General features: G+C 42.9%; 1 long non-coding RNA gene across 1 annotated transcript in view; it reads left to right on the top strand.

Annotated features, from left to right (window-relative positions):
• The window catches only part of LOC140482341 (uncharacterized), a 49644-nt gene extending 37880 nt beyond the window's left edge, over window positions 1-11764 (top strand). The window contains exon 3 of the long non-coding RNA XR_011961707.1: window positions 11685-11764. This is a non-coding gene — a long non-coding RNA (uncharacterized lncRNA). The remainder of the gene's footprint in view (window positions 1-11684) is intronic.
• The last annotated feature ends 968 nt before the right edge of the window (window positions 11765-12732 follow it).

Here is a 12732-nt window from a genome sequence, read left to right as displayed (position 1 = left end):
GAAAAGCAGTTCCTCCCAATCTCTGTCCTAAATCTATTCCCCCTAATCTTGACATGCAACTTGATTGGTTAAACATCAGCCATAGCATTCTACAAGGTGCTGAGAACACATCACTGAAAAATATATTTTGGAAATTGTTTCATTTACAAGGGAAAGAGTTCATAGGAAGCACATGACAAACATGTAAGCTTTGCTGTAGGGAACTCCTTACTCTTGATAATAGAGCCCCTCTGGAAACAGTTCAGAAGGTGCTCTCTCCATCCACCTTTCAGCTCCAACAGGGCCAGTTAACTTATGAGTATCAATACTCCAAAGGTGTGTTTCAGTTCAGAGGCAAAAGACCAGTTCTATCCAGATTTTGATGCTGCTATCAGCAGCTTCCTTCAATCAGAACATCTACACCGACTGGGAACTTTTAACACAAGAAAAGATGCAGGGCCTTCTTGTCTCAGATACCCCAGCCTGAGAAAGTTAAATGAGAAGAAACAGTGAATACTTGTGCTTTGCTGCTGTCATGAGTTTTTCAGATGGCTTTCAGATGGCTTAGGGACAACCTGGTGGCACTGTCCCTTAGAACATTTCTCATTTTTTGGACTGTGCCTATTCTGCATTTTCTTTAATATTCCTATAAATATTTGCCATTACATCTCTATCGATCTTTCCCCAACCTACATTAACAGTTCATTTTAGCTAGCTCTGTTTTCTTGCCCTCATTAAATTCAAAACTCTATTCTTAGGCTCACATTTCTCTTCCTTGAACTATACGTAAAATTCAGTCATATTATGGTCCCTGTTATTCAGGGGCACTTTCACCATGAGATCTGATTTGCTCTTGGATCTACATTCTCTGTCTCTTCCTGTTATTGTCTGTTTATCATTTCCCACATTAGTTCCTCCCTCTGTGATTCACCACAAATTCCCATACGTGGGTCCTTGTCCCATTACTTAGTAACTAGTCTCTCTAGTTATGCGGTTTACAAAAAACACTGCTCCCACTATGGTTCAACTGTATACCATCACACCAGTACAGATCCCACTTCAGTGCTAGTGGCCCAAGAACTAGAATCCACTTCACCTACTAGTCTTCCAGCCACACATTTATGGCTCTAACCTTGTATACCCTTTGCCAATTTGCATTTAGTTCAGATAATAATCAGGAAATTATCTGTAAGGTTCTGTTACTTAATGTGGTGATGTGTTCCTCACACTGGCCATCGGAATCTCTTTGCTCATTTTAACTATGCCATTGGTGCCTACATGGACCACAACAATTAGATCCTTCACCTGACTTATCTGTCCAAACGTTTCCTCATAAGGCCACCCAAAATCACAGAAATATTACAGTGCAAAAGCAGCCCATTCAACCCATCATGTCATGACTGACTCACTGGGAATCGCTTTGTGTAAATTCTCACCTTTACCCCATGACCCTTGCACAATGTTTCTGTTTAAATAACCATCTGTTGCCCTCTTGAATGCCCTAATTCCAGGCAATGCTTCCCACATTTAAAGCACTCACTGCATGTGAAAAGCCTCCTCTCCGCCCACAATTGTTTCATTTACAAAACTTTGCCGACTGTGCCCTCTGGCTCTCAATCCTTTTATAGTTGGGGACAGTTTCTCCCCTTCTACTCTGCCGTGACATGATTTTGAAAATTTCTAACAAATCACCCCTCAATCTTCTTCTCTCCAAGGAGAAAATCCCCTGTTTCTGCAATCTATCCTCATCAATGAAGTTTACCATCCTTGGGGGAACCAATCTCAGAAACCACATCTGCACTTGTTTCACTGCATTCTCATTCTTCCAAAAAGGTGGAACCCAGAACTGTGCACAATGCTCCGGCTGGGGTCTAACCAGTGTCCACTATAATTTCAGCACAACCTCACTGCTCTTGAATCTTATGCCCCTATTAATGAGATATAGAATAGTGTATGCATTTTAACTGTCTATCTGTCCTGCTACTTTCCATGACTTAGCATACCAAGTGTCTCTGCTCCTTCATATACTTTCATATGTAAGGTGTAGGTGACTGAAGACAGACAAAACCTTGGAAGGATATCAGGAATATAGGACCAATCTGAAATGAGGAATTAAGAGCGATAAAAGGGGTCATGAGATATCTTTAGCAAACGGGGTTAATGAAAATCCCAAAGCGTTTCTTCATATATTAGGAGCAAGAAGGTAACTAGAGAAAGGGCTGGCCCACTCAAGGACAAAGGAGGAAAGTTATGCATGGAGTGAGAGAAAATGGGTGAGATTCTTAATGAGTACTTTGCATCGGTATTCACTGAAGAGAGGAACATGACGGATGTTGAGGTTAGGGATAGAGGTTGATTACACTAGTTTAGATCAGAGTGGTGCTGGAAAAGCACAGCAGGTCAGGCGGCATCCAAGGAGCAGGAAAATTGACGTTTCAGGCAAGAGCCCTTCATCAGGAAGGCTAGATTGATTACGCTAGATCAAGTCAGCCATAAGGTGGGAGGAAGTGTTGGGTATTCTAAAAGGCATTAAGGTGGACAAGTCCCCAGTTCTGGATGGAATCTATCCCAAGTTACTGAGGGAAGCTAGAGAGGAAATAGCTGGGGCCGTAGCAGATATCTTTGCTGCATCCTTGAACACAGGTGAGGTCCCAGAAGACTGGAGAATTGCTAATGTTGTCCCCTTGTTTAAGAAGGATGGCAGGGATAATTCAGGTAATTATAGATCAGTGAGCCTGACGTCAGTTGTAGCAAAGCTGCTAGAGAAGATACTGAGGGATAGGATTTACATTTGGAAGAAAATGAGCTTATCAGTGATAGGCAGCATGGTTTTGTGCAGGGAAGGTTATGTCTTACCAACTTAGTGGAATTTTTTGAGTAAGTGACAAAGTTGATTGATGAGGGAAGGAATGTAGATGTCATATACATGGACTTAAGTAAGGCATGATAAGGTTCCCCATGGGAGGATGATGGAAAAAGTGAAGTTGCATGGGGTCCAGGGTGCACTAGATAGATGGAGAAAGAACTGGCTGGGCAACAAGAGACAGAGAACAGTAGTGGAAGGGTGTTTCTTAAAATGGAGAACTGTGACCAGTGGTGCTCCACAGGAATCCATGCTGGGACCACTATTATTTGTGATATACATAAATGATTTGGAGGAAGGTACAAGTGATCTGATTAGCAAGTTTGCAGATGGCATTAAGATTGGTGGAGTAGCAGATAGTGAAGGAGACTGTCAGAGAATACAGCAGAATATAGATACATTGTAGAGTTGGGCAGAGAAATGACAGATAGAGTTCAATCCGTGAGGTGATGCATTTTGGAAGATCCAATTCAAGAGTGAACTATACAATAAATGGTAAGGTCCTGGGGAAAATTGATGTACAGAGAGATGTGGGTGTTCAGGTCCATTGTACTCTGAAGGTGGCAATGCAGGTCGATAGAGTGATCAAGAAGGCATATGGCATGCTTTCCTTCATCGGATAAGGTATTGAGTACAAGAGTTGGCAGTTCATGTTACAGTTGGAAAGACTTTGGTTTGGCCACATTAGGAATAATACCTCTAGTCACCACATTACCAAAAGCATGTGGATACTTTGGAGAGGGTGCAGAGGAAGTTCAGGATGTTGCACGGTATGGAGGGCGCTAGCTATGAAGAGAAGTTGAGTAGATTAGGATTATTTTCATTAGAATGATGGAGATTGGGGAGGGGCCTGTCTGAGATCTACAAAATCATGAGAGGTACAGACAGGGTGGTTAGCAAGAAGCTTTTTCCCAGAGTGCGAGACTCAATTACTAGACATCACAATTTCAAGGTGAGAGGGGAAAAGTTAATGGGAGATATGCATGGAAAGTTCTTTACGCAGAGGGTGGTGGGTGCCTGGAACGCACTGCCAGCAGAGGTGGTAGAGGCAGACATGATAGCATCTTTTAAGGTGTATCTAGACAGATACATGAATTAGCAGGGAGCAGAGGGATACAGAAAATAGACGACAGGTTTAGATAAAGGATGTGGATCGATGCAGGCTTGGAGGGATGAAGGACCTGTTCTGTACTGTAATTTTCTTTTTCTTTTTTCTGCTTTGTTCATTCCATATTGACTCTCTATATTCTATGTGCTAAAATGTGTCACCTGACGTTTTATCTGTCACCTATCTGTACACCCTACCAACGTGTTTTTTTCTTGCTGCGTGAATGCTTCCCAAACTTTTTTCCAACCGTGATTCCATTTTCATGCTTGAAGATTGTTGCAACACCTCAGCAAAAGCACAGAGGAATTAGTTGGGAACCGTGACAGCGGAGGCCTAGTCAAGTGAGACAACAGTTATTACTCAATTAGAGCTCCACAAAGCTCACTGCTGTCTCAGAACCTAAGTCCCAACTTTGAGCTCGGGACCCACTTGGGGTCCCACCTAGCTTATTGAACTTGCATACTAGCCTTTTATGATTCACCAGAATACCCAGATCACTCTGCATCTTCAAGCTCTGTAGTTTTCTTTTTGTCATTTAGATAATATGTTTGGGGAAAAAAAAAATCTAAACAGCGGCACCTTTAAGAATGAAGACAGACAAAAGTTACGGACCACATGGTCAGTGAAGGAGAGAGAGAAGGAAACCTACACTGCTAACTGACACAGCAGTGAATCTGCACAGTTACTGCCTTTACTGTTTGAGTTATCTGGACATTGGAGTGCATATAGGAAAAATTAACAAACAGCAAAATGTGCAGCTGACCGTGGAGGAACCTGGGTGGGAGAGCTCACCGCACAGGAAATATAAGTGCATAGTTCTTAAGTTTAACCTTCAAAGTTTGTGAGAAGATTTGTAGCTCGGGTGCTCATTGTTGTGGTTCTGTTCGCCGAGCTGGGAATTTGTGTTGCAGATGTTTCGTCCCCTGTCTAGGTGACATCCTCAGTGCTTGGGATGTCCTTGCTGTTTAACCCAGCTGTAAGTCTGCAGTGGGTAGAGTGGGTTCTTTCTTGATTATATGTTTTATTGAGATCTGTCTCTTGATTAAATTTTAAAAATATAAGCCATAAGTACTAAGCTAGTCTGGAGCATTTTTTAAAGCAAAAAGATGGTGCTATTTTCTCGCTCTGTAGATTGTGAAGGAGCAAAAGATGGCCTTTAGTAGAGTGATATGCTCTTCCTGTTGGATGTGGGAGTTTAGGAAGAGTTTCCATGTTACTGCCGCTGGAAATATCTTTGGTGCGAATCCTATCAGATCGCACGGATTGGTTAGAACGGTAGTTAGAGGCAATAAGGAATTTACAAGAGCTAGGGATGTGATGGCAGTTATAGGAAGGGAGGAAAGCTGCAGATACAGTCAGGTAGATTAGACTCCCTACAGTGTGGAAACAGGCCCTTCGGCCCAACCAGTCCACACCAACCCTCCGAAGAGTAACCCAGCAGGGTCCCAGGTTCAATTCCAGCCTCAGGCAACTGCCTGTTGGAGTTTGCACATTCTCTCCGTGTCTGTGTGGGTTTACTCCGGGTGCTCCAGTTTTCTCCCACAATCCAAAAATGTGCAGATCAGGTGAATTGGCCGTGCTAAATTGTCCATAATGTTAGGGAAATGGAGTTAACTCCAGGAAAGGTAAGAGAGGGAGGCAGTGTAGGAGTCTTCTGTGGTTATCCCCATTTCAAATAATTCTGCTGTTTTGGAAAATGTAGTGAGTGATGGGCTCTCAGGGGAATGTAGCATAAATAGCCTGGTTTCTGGTATCGAAACTGGTTCTACTGTAATGTTGGGTTCCAAGCAATCGATTGTGTTAGGAGACTCTCTAGTCAGAGCACAGACGGGCATTTCTGTGGCCAGCAGTGGGAAATCAGAATAATGTGTTGCCTCCCTGGTGCCAGGATTAAGGATGTCTCAGAGAGGGTACAGAATGCAGGAAGTCATTGTACACATTGGAACTAACTACATAGAAAGGGAAAAGAATGAGATTTTGAAGAGAGAATATCGAAACTTAGGCAGGAATTCAAAAGGGAGATCCTCGAGGGGAGTAATATCTGGATTTCTCCTGGTGCTACGAGCTAGTAAGGGTAGAAATAGGAGGATACAGCAGATGAATGTGTGGCTGAGGAGCTGGAAAGGTTCACATTTTTGGATCATTAGAATCTTTTCTGGGGTAGAAGTGACCTGAACAAGAAGGACGGATTGCAACTGAATTGGAAGGAGACAAATATACTGGCAGGAAGATTTGCTACAGCTGCTCAGGAGGATTTAAACTAGTAAGGTGGTTGGGGGGGGTGGGACCCAGGGAAATTGTGAGCAGAGCGATCAATCTGAGACTGATACAGTTGGGAAAAGGAGTGAGTCAAAGAGTCAGGGTGGGCACAAACAAAGCAGAGGGTGGCACGGTGGCACAGTGGTTAGCACTGCTGCCTCACAGCACCAGGGACCCGGGTTCAATTCCCACCTCGGGCAATTGTCTGTGTAGAGTTTGTACATTCTCCCCGTGTCTGTGTGTGTTTCCTCTGGGTGCTCCAGTTTCCTCCCACAGTCTAAAAATATGCAGGTTAGGTGAATTGGCCATGCTAAATTGCCCGTAGTGTTAGGAGAAAGGGTAAATGTAAGGAAATGGGTCTGGGGGGGTTGCTCTTCAGAGGGTCGATGTGGACTTGTTGGGCTGAAGGGCCTGTTTCCACACTGTAAGTAATCTAATCTAGTCAAAACAAGGTGGGACTGATAAGTTAAACTGCATTTACTTCAATGCAAAGGGCCTAACAGGGAAGGCAGATGAACTCAGGGCATGGTTAGGAAGATGGGACTGGGATATCATAGCAATTATGGAAACATAGCTCAGGGATGGACAGAACTGGCAGTTAAATGTTCCAGCAAGCAAATGCTACAGGAAGGATAGAAAGAGAGGCAAGAGAGGAGGGAGAGTGGCATTTTTGATAAGGGATAACATTGCACCTGTACTTAGTGAGGATATTCCTGGAAATACATCCAGTGAAGTTTATTGGGAGGAATTGAGAAATAAGAAAGGGATGATCACCTTATTGGGATTGTATTATAGACCCCCTAACAGTCAGCAGGAAATTGAGAAACAAATTTGTAAGGAGATCTCAGCTATCTGTAAGAATAATAGGGTGATTATGGTAGGAAATTTTAACTTTCCAAATGTAGACTGGGATTGCCATAGTGTAAGGGTTTAGATAGAAAGGAATTTATTAAGTGTGTACAAGAAAGGTTTCTGATTCAATATGTGCATGTACAAGAGAATGTGCAAAATTTGACCTAATCTTGGGAAATAAGGCAGGGCAGGTGACTGAGGTGTCAGTGGGGGAGCACTTTGGAGCCAGCAACCATAATTTTATGAGTTCTAAAATAGCAATGGAAAAGGATGGTGGGAAAGTTGAAGTTCTAAATTGGAGGAAGGCTAATTTTGACGGTATTAGGCAAGAACTTTCAAAAGCTGATTGGGGCAGATGTTTGCAGGTAAAGATTTGGCTGGAAAATGGGAAGCTTTCAGGAATGAGATAACTAGAATCCAGAGAAAGTATATTCCTGTTAGGGTGAAAGGAAAGGCTGGTAGATGTAGGGAAAGCTGGATAACTGGAGAAAATGAGGTTTTGGTTAAGAAAAAGAAGGAAACATATGTCAGGGATAGACAGGAGAGATTGAATGAATCCTTAGAAAAGTATCAAGGCAGAAGGAGTATGCTTAAGAGGGAAATCAGGACGGCAAAAATGGGACATGAGTTAGCTTTGGCAAATAGGGTTAAGGAGAATCCAAAGGGAATTTATAATTATACTAGGGTAACTACGGAGAGAATTAGGACAAAAGAGTAACGAGGAAGAGAATTAGGATAAAAGGATAACTAGGGGGAGAATAGGGCTCCGCCAAGGTCAGCAAGGCGGCCTTTGTGTGGAGCCACAGGAGATGGGGAGATACCAAACGAGCATTTTGTGTCAGTGTTTACTGTGGAGAAGGACATGGAAGATATAGAATGTGGGGAAATAGATGGTGACATCTTGGAAAATGTTCATATTACAGAGGAAGAGATGCTCAATATCTTGAAACACATAAGTGGATAAATTTCCAGGACCTGATCAGGTGTACCATAGAACTCTGTGGGAAGCTAGAGAAGTGATAGTCACAGGTGAGATGCCGGAAGACTGGAGGTTGGCTAACGTGGTGGCCACTGTTTAAGAAGGGTGGTAAGGACAAGCCAGGGAGCTTGATCATGATGTTGGGAAAGTTGTTGTAGGGAATCCTGAGGGACAGGATTTACATGTATTTGGAAAGGCAAGGACTGATTAGGGATAGTCAACAAGGCTTTGTGCGTGGGAAATCAAGACTCACAAACTTGATTGAATTTTTTGAAGACGTAACAAAGAGGATTGATGAGGGCAGAACGGTAGACATGATCTATATGGACTTCAGTAAGGCATTCAACAAGTTTCCCCATGGGAGACTGGTTAGCAAGGTTAGATTTCATAGAATACAGGGTGAACTAGCCATTTGGATACAGAACTGGCTCAAAGGTAGAAGACAGAGGGTGGTGGTGGAGGGTTACTTTTCAGACTGGAGGCCTGTGACCAGTGGAGTTCCACAAGTATCTTTGCTGGGTCCTCTACTTTTTGTCACTTATATAAATGATTTAGATGTGAACATAGGAAGTATAGATAATAAGTTTACAGAAGACACCAAAATTGGAGGTGTAGTGGACAGTGAAGAAGGTTACCTGAGTGTACAACTGGATCTTTATCAGATGGGCTAATGGGCTGAGGAGTGGCAGATGGAGTTTAATTTAGATAAATGTGATGTGCTGCATTTTCGAAAAGCAAATCAGAGCAGGACTTATAACACTTAATGGAGTGTTGCTGAACAAAGAGACTTTGGAGTGCAGGTTCACAGCTCCTTGAAAGTAGAGTCGCAGGTAGATAGGATAGTGAAGAAGGCGTCTGGTATGCTTTCCTTTATTGGTCAGAGCATTAAGTATAGGAGTTGGGAGGTCATGCTGCAGCTGTACAGGGCATTTGTTAGGCCACTTTTGGAATATTGCATGCAATTCTGATCTCCCTCCTATTGGAAGGATGTTGTAAAAGGGTTCAGAAAAGATTTGGAAAGATGTTGCCAGGGTTGGAGGATTTGAGCTATAGGGAGAGGCTGAATAGGCTGGGGCTGTTTTCCCTGGAGCGTCAGAGGCAGAGGGATGACCTTATAGAGGTTTATAAAATCAGGAGCGGTATGGATAGGATAAATAGATAAAGTCTTTTCCCTGGGGTGGGGGGGAGTCCAGAACTAGAGGGCATAGGTTTAGAGTGAGAGGGGAAAGATATAAAAGGGACCTAAGGGGCAACCTTTTCACACAGAGGGTGGTGTGTGTATGGAATGAGCTGCCAGAGGAAGTGGTGGAAGCTGGTACAATTGCAGCATTTAAAAGGCAACTGAATGGGTATATGAATAGGAAGGATTTGGAAGGATATGGATCAAGTGCTGACAAATGGGACGAGATCACGATAGGATGTTTTGTCAGTTGGACTGAAGGTCTGCTTCCGTGCTGTACATCTCTCTGACGCAACGTGTATTTTTATTCTTCCTGCCTAAATAGATATTTTCACATTTTCCCACATTATATTCCACTTGCCCTATACTTAACTATGCACATCCATCTGTAACCTCTTCATTTCACCTTCAAAACTAAGTTTGTCAATAATTGAAACAAATCTCCCAATATAATTCACAGGCCTTAAATCAATTGGATGCAAAAAGTCCCCAGCTCAGCCCTGAGAAGCTCACTGAGACATTTCTAGCAGTTACAGAGATCATTCACAGACAGTGAGCTCCAGAGACAATTGACACCCTCATTGAGTTCTTAGTTTGGGAATTACAATGGAACGTAATCAAAAGAAAGATGTAAACAAAATGAACAGGGCACAGAGGGTGAAGCTGCCGTAAAGGTGATGTAGACCATCCAGGAGATACCCTTCAATTAGATTTGAGGGACCATGCCAATCCATTGAATAGAAACGAGAAGAGTCCAGTGTAAGAGAGGCTACAGCTGCAAGGAAATCCAAGGCAGAAGTTCTGCTCTAATCTCCAAAATAAGCAGGAGTGTTATCTGGCAGTTTTTGTCTTTCTAATGTGGGCATTGATAATCACAACAAATTATTCCATTACTTATTGTGTCTCCTCTGATAACTTTCTCCCATTACCTGAAGTACCAGTGGTCTACCACTCCATATTCTCAACACTAACTAGAAGTTTGAAGCTCTCATGTGGGAAAAATGGAGGGGAAAGGGGAAAGGGGAAGTGGGAAAGTGAGTCAGGGGAAAGGCTAGTTTCTGCAGAAAATGCTGAATAATTTGAAATCCATTTCGAAACTTGGCTGTAACGGTGATGCTGAAAATTTGTTTGGAATTTGTGTTTCAACTGGTCATAGAGTCATAGAGCCAGGCACCAAGGAAACAGACCCTTTGGTCCAACCCATCCATGCTGACCAGATTTCCCAAACTGAACTAGTCCCATTTGCCTGCATTTGGCCCACATCCCTCTTAACCTTTCCTAATCATGTATGCATACAGAAGCCTTTTAAATTTGTAAATATACTCACCTCTACCACTTCTTCTGTCTGTGTGTTCCATATATGCCCCACTCTCCGTGTGTAAACATTGCCTCTCAGCTCTTTTTTTAGATCTTTCCCTCTCACCTTAAACCTATGCCATCTAGTTTTGGACACTCATAACCTGAGAATAATACCTCGGCTCTTCACCTTATCTATGTCCCTCATGATTTTATAAACATCTAAAGGTCACCCTGTACCCTCTTATGCTCCAGGGAAAAAAGTCCCAGCCTATCCAGCTTCTCTGTATAACTCAAACCCTCCAGTCCCAGCAATGTCCTTGTAAATCTTTTCTGCACCAGTTTAATAACATCCTTCCTATAGCAGGATGACTAGAATTGTCCAAATGTGGCCTCACCAATGTCTTATCTAGCTACATCCTGATGTCTGAACACCTGTACTCAACGCTCTGACCAATGAGTTTGTGTTCTTTCAAAGCACATTGGCCCTGATTTTCCAATAGCAAGATAGTTGTTGCTGAAGCACAGACTGGTGTTGCACATCCAGACGATATATAAGTCCTGATGCAGCTGATTTGATGAGAATTGTCTGGAAAGTTGAGACTTCCAAAGAACAATTACCCACATCTGGAATCTCTGAAAAAGTCCCCAACTCTGATTTAAAGACAATCGAGGGCACTAACTCATTTACATTAAAAGTTACCCAGGAAACTTTTGAGGAATTAAAACCTGCTAGCCATAAAACTGTCATCCACAAATACAAGACAACCCTGACCCTGCCAAAGTGCAAGTACCATCATAAACCTGAACTAACCCCCTGACCAGAGCCATCCCAACTATCACTAACATCACCCCTATCCCATCCCATGATATGCCCTAAGCCCTCAGCCACATACATGTCACCATGACATCCTTTACCTACCTGACACCTTTACCCCCCACACACTTGGCACCATACCCTGCCCCCACTCACATAGCCCCCATCACATCATCCACCTGACACCATAATCTCTACACCTCCACTCCCACCCCTCCTTTAACCCCTGACCCGTCTTTCATCCTTTCCTTTCTCAATATATGTCAAAGTTAAGAATGTTTTAACCACAGTGTATGGCACTTTGTTTTGAAAACGGAGTGTGATTGCAGCACTGATGTTCTCTGCTGCTAGGTGCAGGGATTCCTGGATTCGGTGGCACTGCAACAATTGGCCTGGATGTCCATCGGAAAGCTGCACCAAAGGGAAATGGGGACCCTATAGTCTGTACTGGCATCAGAGATAGGAATTGGTAAGTTCAAGCTTCAGACAGCATCATTCTCTACATTACATTTCAGACATCATCATTTCCAGATATGGAAATCATTTAAAATACAATGGCAAACTTTATTTTAGATCATTTTCTTTTAAAATATTATCTCATTGTTTTATAGGATATTTCCCCAATGAATCTTTCTTTAATATAGTGGCACATGATACTTATGGGAGTGCATGAACTATATTCACATACAGATGTGAGCAATCCACCATGATAGTTGACTGAAAACTCAGAGGGAAAGTTGTTTTCTCCCTCTCTCTTCTTCACACTGTGATATAATTTGTAGTGTTGTTGTGAAAGACTGTTTATGTATTACTACATTCCTAAATGGACCAGAAAGAATATTCTGCAGCCAAACTATTTAAGCCAGTAGCTACGCACCCATATGACTCAGAAATGGTGCAAAACAGATTTATTAAAAATGATATGAAGCCAGACAAATATTGTGTTAGGACCATATGACTTCTCATTACTCAATTTAGAATGACCTGGATTTTGTGTCATTAATAAAGGCATGGCTGTCAGTGCACACTGTTATTATGGACTGAATCACAAAGCAGGAGACAGAGGTCTTGATTTCAAACTTACTGCGAAGCCTCCTCCAAAGATGCCTACCTTGAAGAAGTTCTTCTCTACTCTCTACAAAGATCTCAGTGAGTCCCTCTCTCATTGTAGATCCCAAGACCTCTCCTCTGCCCTGAAGCTCTTCAGCCATGTCCTCAAGCAGACTTGCTATCACAGCCACATCTCCTTCCTCAGTAACCCTTCTCGACTATCTGGTCAGGTCCATGCCCTCTAACAAGCCACCCTCCCCTCCTGGTACCTTCCCCTGTCACTGCAGGAATTGCAAAACCTGCACCCACACCTCCCCCCTCACCTCCATCCAAGGCCCCAAAGGAGCCT

This window comes from Chiloscyllium punctatum, chromosome 1 (assembly GCF_047496795.1).
Source record: "Chiloscyllium punctatum isolate Juve2018m chromosome 1, sChiPun1.3, whole genome shotgun sequence".
NCBI lineage: Eukaryota > Metazoa > Chordata > Chondrichthyes > Orectolobiformes > Hemiscylliidae > Chiloscyllium > Chiloscyllium punctatum.
Note: the sequence above shows the minus strand (reverse complement) of the source record. Positions and strands in the feature narration are given on the sequence as shown.